The sequence below is a fragment of the Herpailurus yagouaroundi genome, unplaced genomic scaffold, assembly GCF_014898765.1.
Source record: "Herpailurus yagouaroundi ecotype Mexico unplaced genomic scaffold, PumYag 139, whole genome shotgun sequence".
NCBI lineage: Eukaryota > Metazoa > Chordata > Mammalia > Carnivora > Felidae > Herpailurus > Herpailurus yagouaroundi.
The window spans coordinates 50,252,513-50,267,835 of record NW_024412394.1 but is presented as its reverse complement, the minus strand read 5'-3'; the positions used below and the strand labels follow the sequence as shown (position 1 = coordinate 50,267,835).

Sequence of the window (15,323 nt, the reverse complement as noted above, 5' to 3'; positions counted from 1 at the left end):
TGAGTTCGAGCCCCGCGTCGGGCTCTGGGCTGATGGCTCAGAGCCTGGAGCCTGTTTCCGATTCTGTCTCCCTCTCTCTCTGCCCCTCCCCCGTTCATGCTCTGTCTCTCTCTGTCCCAAAAATAAATAAACGTTGAAAAAAATTTTTTAAATAATCTTTTAAAATCATCCATGGGGTGAGATTCTATGCACAACAGAGGTATATATTTTCAATCAATTATTCCAAATATCCATTGAGTACCTGTTTACTAGATATTGAGGAAGTACAAAGAATACAAAATAGACTGCATTCTGTTTTCAGGTTGATAATCTAGATGTAGAACGATAAACATCTTGGAAATAAAAGACATCATTTTAAAGGTTACAGTCTCACTGATATTGTTTTCCAGTGTCCAATCTTTAGGGGCTATATCTTTACCACATTTATTGCAGGAAAATCAGATTTTATGTAAGAGAGTCATCCTAAAGAGATATTTCAACACTTGCAAAATTTAAGACTAATATCAGTCAATTTTTTAAAGTTTTTTATCCTTTCTAGTCTTGATTTTTTTTTAATTTCAATTCCAGTGTAGTAACATCCAGTGTTATATTAGTTTCAGGTATACGATATAGTGATTCAACAATTCAATACATTACTCAGTGTTCATCATGATAAGTGTACTCTTAATTCCCTTCACCTATCCCTCCATCCATCTCTCCTCTAGTAACCATCAGTTTGTTCTCGATAGTTAATCTATTTTTTGTTTTGTCTCTATTTTTTTCCTTTGTTCATTTCTTTTGTTTCTTAAATTTCACATATGAGTGAAATCATATGGCATTTGTCTTTCACTGACCAACTTATTTTGCTTGGTATTATAGTCTCTAGCTCCATCCATGTTGTTGCAAATGGTAAGATTTCATTCTTTTTATGGCTGAATAATATTCCAGTGTGTGTGTGTGTGTGTGTGTGTGTGTGTGTGTGTGTGTGTCACATCTTTTTATCTATTGATGGACATTTGGGTTGCTTCTATAATTTGGCCTTTGTAAATAATGCTACAATAAACATAGGGGTGGACATATCCCTTTGAATTAGTGTTTTTGTATTCTTTGGGTAAATATGTAGTAGTGCGATTACTCAATTGTGGAGTAGTCCTATTTTTAATTTTTTAAAACCTCCACAATGTCTTCTACAGTGGCTACACCAATTTGCATTCCCACCAACAGTGTAAGAGGGTTCCTTATCTCCATATCCTCGCCAACATTTGTTTCTTAAGGTTTTGATTTTAGCCATTCCAACAGGTGCAAGGTAATACCTCATTATAGTTTTTTTATTTGCATTTCCCTGATAATGAGTACGATGTTGAGAATCTTTTTATTTGTCTGTCGCCCATCTGGATATCTTCTTTGGAAAAATGTCCATTCTTGTCTTCTGCCCATTTTTTAATTCTCATATGAAAAAATTTAAATAGAGGCTTTTATTCTCAGAGTGAATTCTGCTCTCCTCATTGTAGTCAGGAGCAGGCACACCACAGTGATGTTTATCATACAGCTTTGTCCCCTCAATCTTATCAACTTTTTCCAATTATCCTTGACTTTATATATGACAATTTTAAAGAATTTAAAAGGAAGACTGGTTTGCTGTTCCTTCTTAGTTTACTCAGGATTATCTCTAATATTTCCCAGATTTATTTTTGCTAAATAATAGCACAGTAAAGTGATATTTTATTACTAGTAAATTATGTTGCAAGGTTATCATTTTGGAAGATAGACAAGGGAGGAGGGATATTCATGGCCTTAATGATAACACCACTGCTTGATGAAAATGTAAATAGTGTATTTAATGAGTCTTTATATTATTTCATTTTAATAAAGTAAATTTAAAATAACATATTCCAACACATGGAATAAAGGCATGGCTCATGTTATTCTGACACAGGTGAATTCTTTCTCTTTACCAGCTAAAATGGCAATGCCAAGTAACAACATATACACAGTTTATAATTGACTCAGCTTTGAAACTGTAGAATTTTGGCAACTTTTTTAAATTTGAAAGACTTCCTTCATCTCAAAATTTAAAAGTAAAATATTAATATTTTATATTATACTCTTCATATTTACATAATTCACATTCATGTGCTTTGTAATTGAGTTGCAATTTACTGTGTCCAAATCACCATCAAAGTTACTTTTAAGCATTATTGCCCCTGTCCACTTTTAAAATTTTCAGATCCTCAGCCATGGGACTACATTAGGAGCTTACACAGCTTATATAACTTACATAACACTTAAGGCTTGCAAAATAATTTCTGTTATCTTATCTCATTTGGGCATTACAATGGCTGTCTTCAGTAGATAGGAAACTTAAATATATTATTATTTGGACAGACTGAGGCTCATCAAGCTTCATTTCCAGTAAGTAATGCAGTCACAACACAAATATAGAGTTCCTGAGAAATTTCTTTGCAAACCTCAAAGACATCAGGTGAGTAGATACACAATTATCTGTCAGATGAACAAGCAATCAGTGCTCTGATCATCCGAAGAACCACTCTGATACAGTGATCAGGAAAGCTTTACAAAAACAAACAAACAAAAACAAACAAACAAACAAAAAAAAAACAAAGAAAGAAAAGAAAAAAATGGTGTTTCAGCTGGTTTTTGAGGGAATTAGGCAGAATGGCTGAAGGACTCAACTTGGCTCAGTGGAGTGGTATGAGAGAGGGAAGAGAGTATTTCAATAGGTCACAGTTTTCAAAGATCATCACTGACAATGCGTCAATGGGATCACAGACTGTGACATAACACAGTGGTAAATAGCAGCTAGGATCACCGGGCAAGAGAAGACAGAGTATCCTTCAACCTCTACAGTGAGAAGGTCTGTCTGTGACATGACACATGGTGTCATAGAATGAGCACTGGTCTTGGAACCAGAAATCCAAAGCTGGTCTAAATTTTGTCTCTGCCATTCAAATATTGTTTTGGAAAAAGCCAAGTCATTTATTTCTGGAATCTTCATTTTCTACATCTGGAACATAATTGTTGCTCTGCTGGCTCACAGGAAATGGATGAGGAAACAGGAAAACACTCTATGAAAGGATTCTAATCTGCTTTATAAATGTGAAGGGGCACATATGAAGAGTGGAGCAGAATGCTAGTTAATGAAGGAGCCTTGTGTGATGGTGGTTTACTTCGGGTAGTTACTAAAGAGCACACAAAAACAAAACACCCTATTTCCCTGATAAAAATCCCTATTCTTTTTTTAATTATGAAATGAATATATGCTCACTATGAAATTCAAATATCCCAGAAGTGAATAAAGCAGAAGTGAAATTTCCCCCTTCTCCACCCACCCACCCACTCTCATCCCATTCCCCAGAATAACCATTGCCCTCACTTTGGTGCATACCCTTCATGGGCCAGACATGTTCAGAAGCATAATGATGACAACGGGACAAAGCAGAGATGCCTGTCCTTGGCCCCACCTGAGGAAGGACACACACTCTTTCACCCTATCTGGGGTTCTGGGCTGTAAAGCATAATGTCAGCACTCATGCTGACTAGAATCATGCCGAATACCTTGTGTAGCTCCCTGCTGCTTTACTCAGGTAGAACTGGGAATCTCCACTACCTGACGCCACTTCCCACTTGTGACAAAGATGAATGGTTTGCTGTCTTCACTCTGATTAGTGGCCGTTTTAGCCAGCCTGTGGGATGTGGCCCTCTTCCCTCAACAGCACTGGCATGTCAGAATCAGAGGAGCCTCTGCAGGCTTGGGGTTACTGCTTGTAAATCAGGCCTGTGCGATTCAATGCAGACAGCAGGACTTCCCAGAGACAATGCAGGCTCATTCTGCCAGGGGTCTTCCCAACTCTTGATTTATAATCACTTCCTGGAAACCAGGTGTAAAATCCAGGTTTGTAAATCAAGTCTTTTTATTTAGGATTTATTGGCATGATTTGAAAATCTGTTTCAAGACTTGTAAATCTATATCTGAATTTGTAAATCCATTTAAGGATATGGAAATTAATTTTTGGACTTACAAAACACTAAAAATAGTTTGGTTACAACTACCATTAGAAAGAAGAAAGACTTATAAATCAATGCAGGCTGGTAAGATTTGCTGGCAGTTTCCATAAATTAAATTCTGGGTTTATTACTCCAGGTGAGTACAGATTTATAAATCCAACTTGTGAATCATCCAAAAAAAAAAAAGTGTAAGATTTGTATTCTAACTTGAAATATTACAGAGCAGCACCACTGTTGATACCCTATTGATAAGATGAATAGTCCAAAGTAAAGGTAATAATCTATTCAGATTAGAAGGATTTTACATATGGAACCAATAGTCCTTTGTTGGAAAGCCTATGGGGTAAGTGGTCTATGCTTCTATCTTGCCTGCATTGAGAGATCTGAAGGAGTCTGAGACCATGTACTTACTGGTCATAGCCTGGTGAGAAAATCGCTAGACTGACTCTGAAAGCTCAGGCCACTTTGGCTGTGAACTAGAGATATTTAACAAATGTTCACTCTCCACAATATAAGCCAAACCTCAACACTTTATCTATTAGATAAATAGATTTATATTAGATTTTATACTTCTTGAATAACATTGCCCAAGGAGGCTGGTCACAGTTACCAAGACTGTTATTATAGAGTGGTGATTCTCAACCAAGGCAACCTTTTCCCCCAGGGGACATTTGGCAATATCCGGAGACTTTCTTGGTTGTCATAACTGGGGAAGGATGCTACTGGCATCTAGTGGGTAGAAGCCATGGATGCTGTTAAACATCCTACAATTCACTGAACAGCTACCCACAACAAAGTATCTAGCCAAAATGCGAAAAGTGTGGAGGTTTTAAAAACCTGTCATAGGGAACTATATTTAGCATAAGCCAGTACAGAATGACTCTGTCAAGACGCCTCCAACTCTGGTTCCAGTGATTCTGCCATTCAGGCCAACCCAGAAGCTTTTTTCTTATTTAGTTAACCTAAAAAGAGAATGTGCTCAAAATTCACAATGTAGTAAATATGATAAATCACATTATGAATATGCTCTGCTACCTCAAATTCACCCTATATTTGATCAACAGGACTTCCATAGAAACTGAAGTTATAGCATTTGGTGAAATTATATTATTTGACCGGAGAGACCCCTTCATTGTATTTGAAAACAAGTATGTGGGTTCGGAAGGGAATGCAAGGCAAGAATTCTTTTCGGCTTTGTTCAACAGTTTTATAAAGCAACCTCATGTAGTGAACTCCCTGGGAGCCTGAGACCCTTTTGATTATATGGTGTTTGGAATAAAATAAAACAAATCCCATGTTCTTTTATTCTGACCTCAAAATGATTTCTAAATGATCACCTTGGGTGTTCTTTCCCTCTACTTATTTCTGTGTTCTTCCATTTGAATTACTGCTCAGCATCACCTCAGAAGTCAGCTGAATATTGGCCGATTGTAAGAAGACAGTCTCATATTGAGATTATAGCAGCTCTCCTCAGATTTGCCCTATTCATGGGCTCGGCCATTATGAGAACCTAAAGATGGAGACAGGACTCAACATTCAAATGGTGCATTTGAAGCACACGGTGAAGTATATTGTATAAATGCAAATGAACAGAAATATGGTATTGTAAGAGCTGAGCCACTTGTGCAATTAGGAAGGAAATCAAGATTGTAGAGTGCAGCACCCAGCAGAGCACTCAATTCTGTACACGGGGAAGAAAAGTTTAAAGAAACTTGGTGTGGTGACTCGGGTCTTTGGAGAGTTTAAGTCTGGAATGTCTGAGAAATAACCAGGAAATAGGTAACTGTAATCATACCCCTTCTCACCTCCTCCCCTCTACACACATTCCTCCACTAACATACTAAAAATGCACATTATTCCTCTAATTTAGGCAGTGTTTTGTCCCATTTAATGAAACATCTATGGCTCTAATTCAATATCTTTAAAGTCATTTTTGCCACCATAAGACCATTAAGCATTCCAGGACACGAAGGCCAGCAAGGTTAGTCTCCCATCAAGCCATCTGGGTTGCTTATATGAGCGTGGTGTATAGACGCAGATTGGAAAGGATCAGGAAAATACTGAATTTCTTGGAATTTCCTCATTCTATGTGAGATAGCAGGAAGCATAAAACATGATGGTTAGAAGCAGTGACCTCATTTTATATTAAATTCATTTATCTAGTAGAAGAATGTATAATAAAGGGGCAGAAGACAGCTTAAGTAAGACTCTAAGAAAAATATTTAAAATAATTGATATTTGTTATCAGAAAACCTACTCCTTCTCTCACTGTTCTCCACTTCTACACAGTAGGATTCCTCAATTGCCTATGATGTGCCATATGGATCAGTCCTCTCTTGAAAACATACAGCCCATGTCTATAATTATTTTAAAACTCTTTTCTCTCCAACCACACCTGGTAGAATTTTTATATATAGCTTTCAGATCCACAATTCATCCAGCAAAGAATCATCCAGCTAACATTAATTGTGAACCTACGTCTTCCCAGACTCTGCTAAGTAAGGGGACACAAAGATGAATAAGCCACCATCTGATACCAAGGCACTCTCATCCTAATGGAGGAAACAGACATGTAAATAAATAATTATAACATATCCCATGTGTATCCCATCTGCCGAAAGGAAGAGATTTCAAACTACAGTGGGAGCACAGAGGAAGGTGGTGAAATCTTTAAGAGGTGATGGTGCTTGAGCTAACTCTTAAAAGATGTGTGGTATCTAGTAGGAAATGGAGCAGAGAAGTGGTGAGAAGAACATTATAAATGAGGAAACACCTAGGTAAGACAGAATTTATAAGGAGGCCAACGTTCAGAGTATTCAAAAAATGTAGCATGGCTAGAGCAATGGTTTTAAACCAGGAAGGGGAGCAGGAGAAGAAGATGGTATCAAAATCACCTATATCAAACCACGCCTCATGAAGCACAGGGCGGGAGTCTAGGAAACAGGTAAGGGACTCATGAGAGATAAGTTGCAGAGAAAGGTTGGAAAAGTAGATTGAAACATGACAACTAGATCATCCAAACATTTCGTTACTGCCAAATCCTTAGCAATATGCTTTCTTCTTTGTGTCTTCTTTTATTTTCTGCTAATATACATATCCAGAGGAATATCTTACCGTTTGTGTTGGTTTGGTAAGGGATATGGATTTCACAATTGTCTCATGTTCTTATGGCAGCTCATGAAATAGTATCAATTAATGTGGTAAAAAAAAAAAAGATACAGAGAGAAAAACTAGGGGTCTAGAGAGCTCATAAACCATAAAATTAATTTCAAGATAATTTAATATTGGCTTTATTAGGAAACTTATTTTGTCATCAAGATTTATCAGCCTTCTTAACAATCAGACACAGAGAAGTTAAGGAACATCACTTAAATCATGTCAAACTAGACTGGCTAAATTTACCACCTGAGCATGGAGTTTAGGGGATGATCCCAGGGATATATTAGATATACATACAATATTTCCTCCCATATCTTCAAAGAGAAGTCTTACTTCTTCATACAAACTTATTTCCAGTTTCTCTTAGTAGGGAAAAAATAATTTCAATTGCCTACCCAAATCTTTCCTGTAAAGTCCTCCTGGTCTTGCTTATATTAAAACCAATAGGAAAGCAAATTTTATATCAGAAACAAATGTATACAAGAAACACAAAGGGGGGTGGGAGCTGATAGATGCCCAGTCTCAGATTTTTCCGGACAGTAACTCCTAAGACCTGAAGCATGTAAATAGGTATTAGTCTCCCCAGGCCCTCTGTGAAGGCTAGAGGGCTCTCCTCAGCCAGTGTCAGCTAAATCCCTCATGTCTGCTCAACAGGAACCTCAGTTTATGAGGGAGGGAAATTATAGATTGAAAAATGTTCTTTTTGTGAAACTCTGGTTGTAATGTTCGGTGAAATGATAAATGAATAGGTTTTTCCTGGCAAACTACAGTAATTAGGCCATTCCTCACTTCTTTATTGGAGGCAGACCTAGATGTTTAATCATCATTATGTGATCATTTAATTTTAGCAAAGTGTTACTATTGGAAAAATTATATATTCACCTTGCCCCCTCCCCCTTTTTAAAGGTGGTGATGAAAGGAAAAACAAAAACTCTAAATTGTTTCTGGAGTTTAGGGAGAAATGGGACACCAATTTTAAATTTTACATAACTTTAGTATATTTTTTCTGATTTTCATAGTAATGTATGGTATTATAATAATATTGTAGAAAATGTGAAAAATATGTAAGATATTAGAAAAAATGACTATAATTACCCACTGTTCCACTTTTCTAAGAAAACCATTGTTGTTAATAGTTTGGTGAATTTCCTTTCAGCCTTTTTTCTTTGGGGTTTTATTTTATAATATTCACGAAATAAGATTTAGGCTAGTCTCGGCCACACAGAAGCATGCCAATGAAAGCAGAAAATACGGTTATTTTAAAAGCAATTTTGGAAAACTTAGAAAGCATTTTCATACTAATCACTGACCAGGCATGGCCACAATAAAGAATTAAGTTTTTCTTCTTATCTTTGTGCCTGAAATCAACTTGGGGAAATGAATAAACATACATTAAGAACTTTGAAGGAATAAATATCTTCAAAGAGCTCGAATCTGTAATTTCCCTGAAGAACAGATTTATGATCTAAGCCCATTCTTTTCAACTTAATGCATCGGCCTTTCCATAGGCTGGTAAAAAGCAGTTCAGTGACTGCATCTTCCGTCCTCGGTGATGAGATCTCCTGCAATAGGATCAATAAGACCTGCTTTCATAGAACTTTTTTCTTATCCCATAACCTCAAAAATCATTTTGTGCCACAATGATCACTACAGGGAAGAAAATAAAGAGATGTTGAGTCTATCAAAGTTTTTCATAGCGAGGCTGGTTTACTTCAAACCATCACAGCATGGTGGTTAACGGCTCTGGAACAGCCAAAGGATGGAAGCAGATGGAAAAAAGACACTGAAAGATCCTCTTCTTTCTTTACAGAGACCTTCAAAGTTAAAGGGGCATAAGATTCATATTCCAGGCATTTACTACCTAATTTGGCACTGGGAATTTCAAACTAGGCTTATTTTTTTAAGCCCGCTCTTAACTAAGAGATTTCTGAAATAAGCCCTAATTTAGTATAAATATAGAAATTGTTAATAGATGGGATAAAAAGGAAGATCCAGATACAAATTAGCTTGGAAAACCAGTAAATAAATACATTTATTTTTTGTAGTATTCTTCTGAGTCTTTCCTCTACCACATACACTGTAAGTCTCCCAGAGAGGCCTGTAGTATACAGTATTCCCCAGTTTTGTATTTCCATTTCTCCCCTTCTTTGAGTTCCACAGAACTCATTTTGAAAAATAACTATTTGTATGTTTCTGAGTACCCAGGTAGAGTAGGTCTGTGTTCCAGAGTTGATTCCTTTTAATGTGAATAAAAAGGTAATACTCATAAATACAAAGTCATAATTATAAAAGACTTAGGTGACATGAAACCTTGCAGCATTTATTTGAGAAAATATCTCTAAGCTAGGAATCCCTGGTGTAGGGTCAAGTACTGCAATACCGCTTTTACGTTTATGACCTTGGACAAATGATTTAACCTTTGTGAATCTTAGTTTCTTCCTCTGTGAAATGGAAGCAAAAGTCTTGTCTATCTCACAGGATTGTTGTGAGGATCAACTGAGAGCTCTTTAGAAAATAGAGATTGTACTAAAAAAAAAGTCTGGGGAGTTATTATAATTCTGACTACTGCCTGCTTTAACACTGAAATAAATGCTCTTTGTTAGACGTTTTCAAATAAGCTATAAAGAAAGGCTCTGTGTATTATTCAGCCAATTCTTTTCTGAACCTCTATTTCTATACCTTTGTTAAAAGATAAATTGAGGCACCTTAAAAACTTTGTAGTTTATTTAAGCAAAAATCGATTCAAATTGGGCAGCACCAAAACAGAAGTGGTTAGTGTGCTCCACTAAGAGGAACCAGGGTAAAGACGTATATAGAAAATGCAGAAACAAAGAAAAGAAATTATGTGACTGCTGTAGTTTAAAGCCTAGTTGGTTGCTTGTGACTGATGTGATTGCATAACCTTGAGGCATTCACAGGCTTAAATTTCGTTTTGCTTACGTAGGCCTCCATGTTATTAAAGCCACCTCAGCCTTCTTGTTTAATTAATTTTACATCTTATGGTGCAGTTTTTTCTAAAATTGTTTTCTGTGTCCTAATCTCATCTTCCATAACAGACTAGAAACTCCTTGAAGGCAGAGTTAGGGTTTGATATTTCCCTTGACTAAGGGATTGTTTGCTGGTATTTTATTAAGATGGAAAAGATTATCAATATAGTTGAAGTTCTCCCATAGAAAGTATGTTCACAGGGGGGGCGCCTGGGTGGCTCAGTCGGTTAAGCATGCAACTTCAGCTCAGGTCATGATCTCACAGTCTGTGAGTTCGAGCCCCGCATCAGGCAGGCTCTGTGCTAACAGCTCAGAGCCTAGAGTCTGCTTCAGATTCTGTGTCTCCCTCTCTCTCTGCCCCTCCCCTGCTCATGCTCTGTCTCTCCCTTTCTCAAAAATAAATAAAAACATTTTTAAAAAATTTAAAAAAAAAGAAAGTATGTTCACAGATGCGGATGGGCATATTTGAAGTCAGAAGATGGAAGACTGATACCCGTAAACTGTTTCTGTTAGGACGATATTTATATATATTATGTATTTAAGCAACAATTCAGTCGAAATGGTCAAGCCACCTAACATGTCAATACAGCATTGAAAGTAGAAAAGCCTTTATGACTGAGATAGTTGATAACAATGATTGTTAAAAAGAAATACTCCTTTCAAACCCAAGAAGCAAACCAAAAGAGGTCAGAGGTAACAAGTGTGAAGCAAGTTGACAGATCTAGTCTCTCCAGATAAATAATGCCTAAGTTAATTCCAAAATAGCTTTATTACATTTTAAATATAAGCCAAGAATTCAAAACCTGTGTTTTTCCCAATTCTATTTGCAGTTAAAGAAAAAGTTCTGCCAGAATGTATCTTAAGGCAAAACTATATTTGAATTTCTTTGCCTTAAATTATAATCTAACACATGCTTTCTACAGACAGTAGGTCATGCTCCCTATTGTTTAAGCCAGTTCTCCTCAAATCTTTCTTGCCAAATGCCCTTAACTAAAAGGCAAGTGTTCTCCTCCCTGGGAACTTGGGAGCTCACCTCTGAAGCAGTGCGACACAATTCGAAATTTTTTGGTCTTATATTTTATTTATCTTAACATGCAGGAACACTGTTCAACACATTAAGAATACATTTGTGTCTGCTTTAATATAAAATTTATAATTATATTTCTTATCATCAAGGAAACCTGATGTTCCAGGAAGGTGTGTGCTATGTGTATGGTGTGCTTTGCAGTACGACCCGGCATGTGCTGAATATGAGCACCCCAGTAAGAGGCTGAGCCCAGTCTTCAGTTTTAACAATCTCATTAAGTAAGCCTTTTCTTCCGTGATAACCAAAGACATACTGCAACAATAAAAAATATATTTGCTTCCTTAAGAAAGAGAGTATCTGCAATTCACACATGGGTTTCTCTCATGAAATAGTAAAAGAATTTTTTTAAAAATGAAAAACCATAGAGCAGATGAAATGCTATCATGGTGAGGCTAGAGTGTGACTTTATGCTCCAAGCAAAAGTCTATGAGCTTAATGAAGCTAATGTTTCTACAGTGAACTGAGAAAATTTCCTCTTAATGGTTTTCTTCTTATTGTAACTTAAATTCATGTCAAGGATCCTCACATTTCCCTAAGGACACATGTTCAAGGTTTTGCCTTCAAACTTCATTGATATACAAGCCCTCCTAAGCCCCATTGTGAGAATGCAAGCATCATATCTTGGCTTTCAAGAAAAAAGAAATCCTTGTACTATTTGCTCAAGTCTAAAACTGACATAAGATGCTTAGTCCTACAGTATCTGAATATAGTGTATTAAATGCTATTTATAAAAAGTAAAGCTATGCTAATGTGCCTATCTGCCCCCTACTGCTTAGCAGTATTAAAGATTAAAGCCAATTGTTTTGTAAACTAAAGAGGCTGTAATGGTTTCTTGGGAAGTGCTCCTTGTCAGCATTCCAGATAAGGTTGCTATTAAATTTTTGCTGCTATGGATGGCTGGCTTGGGTCATTATACACTTAAATTGAGTTGTTGTCATTGTTATATAATGACATAAAAGAGCCTTTGGCCTATAGCAATGTGGTGTACCTTTTAAAGAATGGATACCACTACCAGATTTATAAGAATGGGTCTGTTCGCATTATAGTACCAAGCTGCTAGGTGTTTCAAAGTGATTTAGATGAAATGTCCAAAGAATTCTCATGTATATCAAAGACAAACAGCTGAGTTTTGCATTAACCTGCTTTCAATAATCATTGAAACTTATTGAGTGATTACAGAATGTAGCCGATTCATGGCTCTTTTTTCTGTCTTGTAATTTAATTATGTCTTTCTCTGAAGTGGGGATAGTCAAGAACCTGGATTTTTCCATAATCCTATAAATTACTTGTTCAGATTAAAGAATAGTCATCCTGATCTCTTCATCCTAAGCATGTTATTTGCCAATCCTCTTACAACCGGAGAAGGCTATACATTATTTTAATTCCTAAATGGGCCAAAAGGTTAGTTTAAAAAAAAAAAAGATGAAGGACGACATCACATTTCTTAGGTTGAAGTATTCTTTCTTTCTAATACAAACAGAAAATTCCAACCACCACTTCTGTAAGGAGAAATATTTTTCTCCCTCTTTTCCCAAATTTGTAACAACCCGGCTCACTAATTATGGAGAAGCAAGTTTGTCGCACTTCAAACATACTTATTTATAAACATTACCTATATATTCAAAGTGTTTTCTCTTTCTCAACTTTTTAAAGATATAAATAATTCCTTTTTCTTAAACTACATGTATACCAAATAGGAATATAATAATTTTGTTAATGTTTTAATATCAGACACTCAAAAACTGAATTTAAGAATTTAACAGATGGAAAGATTTATACACAATGCAGATTTGGGCCATCTCCAATTCATGACAATATGAATGGCTTTGTTAAAACTACAAGTCAGCAATATTCAAATGTAAACCGGCATGACAATTTTTTTCATTTATAGCATTCTTGTAAAAAACTGAAAAACTCATGCATTTTGAATTGATCCAATAGCTCAAGAATACCTGAAATTCTAATCATTATCCCTTTTCTGGGTCTTTAGCACTTCACACTCTCTGTTCTGCTTCTCTGGGAGAAACATTTTCCTCTCCAGTGTATCTTTATCTTCATCTGTGTGCTTCAAACTAGAGAGAGCGGACACTCTAATGCTTAGAGAGAGTTTGCTTTATTATGTGGCTCTATTGAGTCTAAAAATGCTACAATCACAAACAGCCCTCTGAAGATGCCTGTATACTCAAACAGATACATGATTTTTTCCCAGCAATGGAAAGCAATTTATGGCTTTTTCTATTGCTCCAGAAGTCCTTCAGAAAAATGGCACTTGCAAGAATAATGTTATAGCATGCAATCAAAGAAGACCTATCTTTAAAGATTAAGTGAGCTGTCCAGCAACCTGTAGCCATGACAACCAATGTTGGTCCATAAGCTCAGAAATGGTAGTGCCATTGGGAGCACATCCCACCAAGTGAATGGCAAATGGAGCACCTGCTTGGGGCATGATGCTGGAGAATGGACATTTGGGGTACAGTGTCCATCTTTGGGAGTACAGCAAGGTGCATCATTCAGGTCTGCTCCAAGACCTTGTGTTGTTTCACCAATTCACCAGAGTAATTCTCTAGAAAAACACACACAGCTCCTGCAATCTAATCCAGTCTGCAGAATTTGGAACTCTGTACAGGGTTAGGAAAATGGGCAAATCCCAGACTTTTGTGTTTGGGGGACTCTTTCCTTACCCTATGTCCCAATTATACCTTTAGAATTTAGGTTCCAAAGTGAATTATTTAGGCTTAGTGTTAAGGTTAGAGTCATAAGTTAGTGTCATAGCAATGAAATTAGTAGCCAAGTGGAGTTTTACACATGAGAAAGCTGCTCTTTGATAGTGGTATCAAGACTATGAAAACTTGGGAATCTGATTCCCATAGATTATTTTATTGCATTTTATTAATCAGCAAGCCCAACTTGAACTAGACACTTAGAAAGGAAATTGTACCAATATGGTTTCTGCTCTCAAGCAAGATACCAATGATGCATTATTTATGAAATGCAGCACAATGTAAAATTAGTTTGTCAGAAAATACTTCTAGAAAAAGATAAGAGCCTATACTGGAATAATAATAAAAATATCAGATACTTATATAACATCTACTGTTCTAAAAATTTTATGAATGTTAATTCATTTAATTCTTACAGCAACAATCTGGGGTAAGTCCTATTATTATCCCCAATTCACAGATAGGGAGGGAAACTGAGACACAGATATGAATAAGGTCTCTCAGCTAGCAGTGGTGAAGCAGAAATTCAAGCTCCAGAGTTTGTGTTCTTAAACCTCTGCTATAAGTAGACTAAGATTGACAAGGAGGTAGAAGAAAAGATGAGACAGGAAAAGCGGGAAAAGAGATGATAAAGCCACAGGCCTGGTTAGAATGAAGTCATCCTTATGGGGGACCATAAGAGATGACTGTGAATGGGCAAAAGATTGCCAGTCAATGGAGAATTTTGAATGTACTATTGAGAGTCCTTTGATCAGAACCAGGGGGGAGGGGGGGAAGTTACAGAGAGGGAAGGAGGCAAACCATAAGAGACTCTTAAATACTGAGAACAAACTGAGGGTTGATGGGGGGTGGGAGGGAGGGGAAAGTGGGTGATGGGCATTGAGGAGGGCACCTGTTGGGATGAGCACTGGGTGTTTTATGGAAACCAGTTTGACAATAAATTTCATAAAATATATATATAAGAGAGTCCTTTGGTCAGAAAGCTATTATGGGTCCTTGGGTATGTGGATAAGGTAATGTAAGAAAATATATTTTAGCATGGTAAATTATTATAAAGGAGGCTACTTTAATATAGCCAAAGATACAGACATTTTGTAAAACAATTTAGCTTTACTCTGCAAAGGCAAACATACATATACCCTCTGACTCAGCATTTCCACTTACAGTATAAATCCTAGAGAAACCCTTGCACATGAATATCAGCAGGTACATACAACAGTATTTGTCCATAAAGCAAAATGCTTAAAACATAATTAAATGCTTTTTAACAGGAAAATGAAAAACTAAATTGTAGTATATTCACATAATGAAATATTATACAACAATGGAAAATGAATGAACTGCAGCTATACTCAAAAATATAGA

The 15,323-nt window shown here is 36.4% G+C and overlaps 1 long non-coding RNA gene across 1 annotated transcript in view; it reads right to left on the bottom strand.

The window, feature by feature from the left end:
• Positions 1–15,323, bottom strand: part of LOC121029790 (uncharacterized) — a 588,420-nt gene that overhangs the window by 367,123 nt on the left and 205,974 nt on the right. The window lies entirely within an intron of this gene.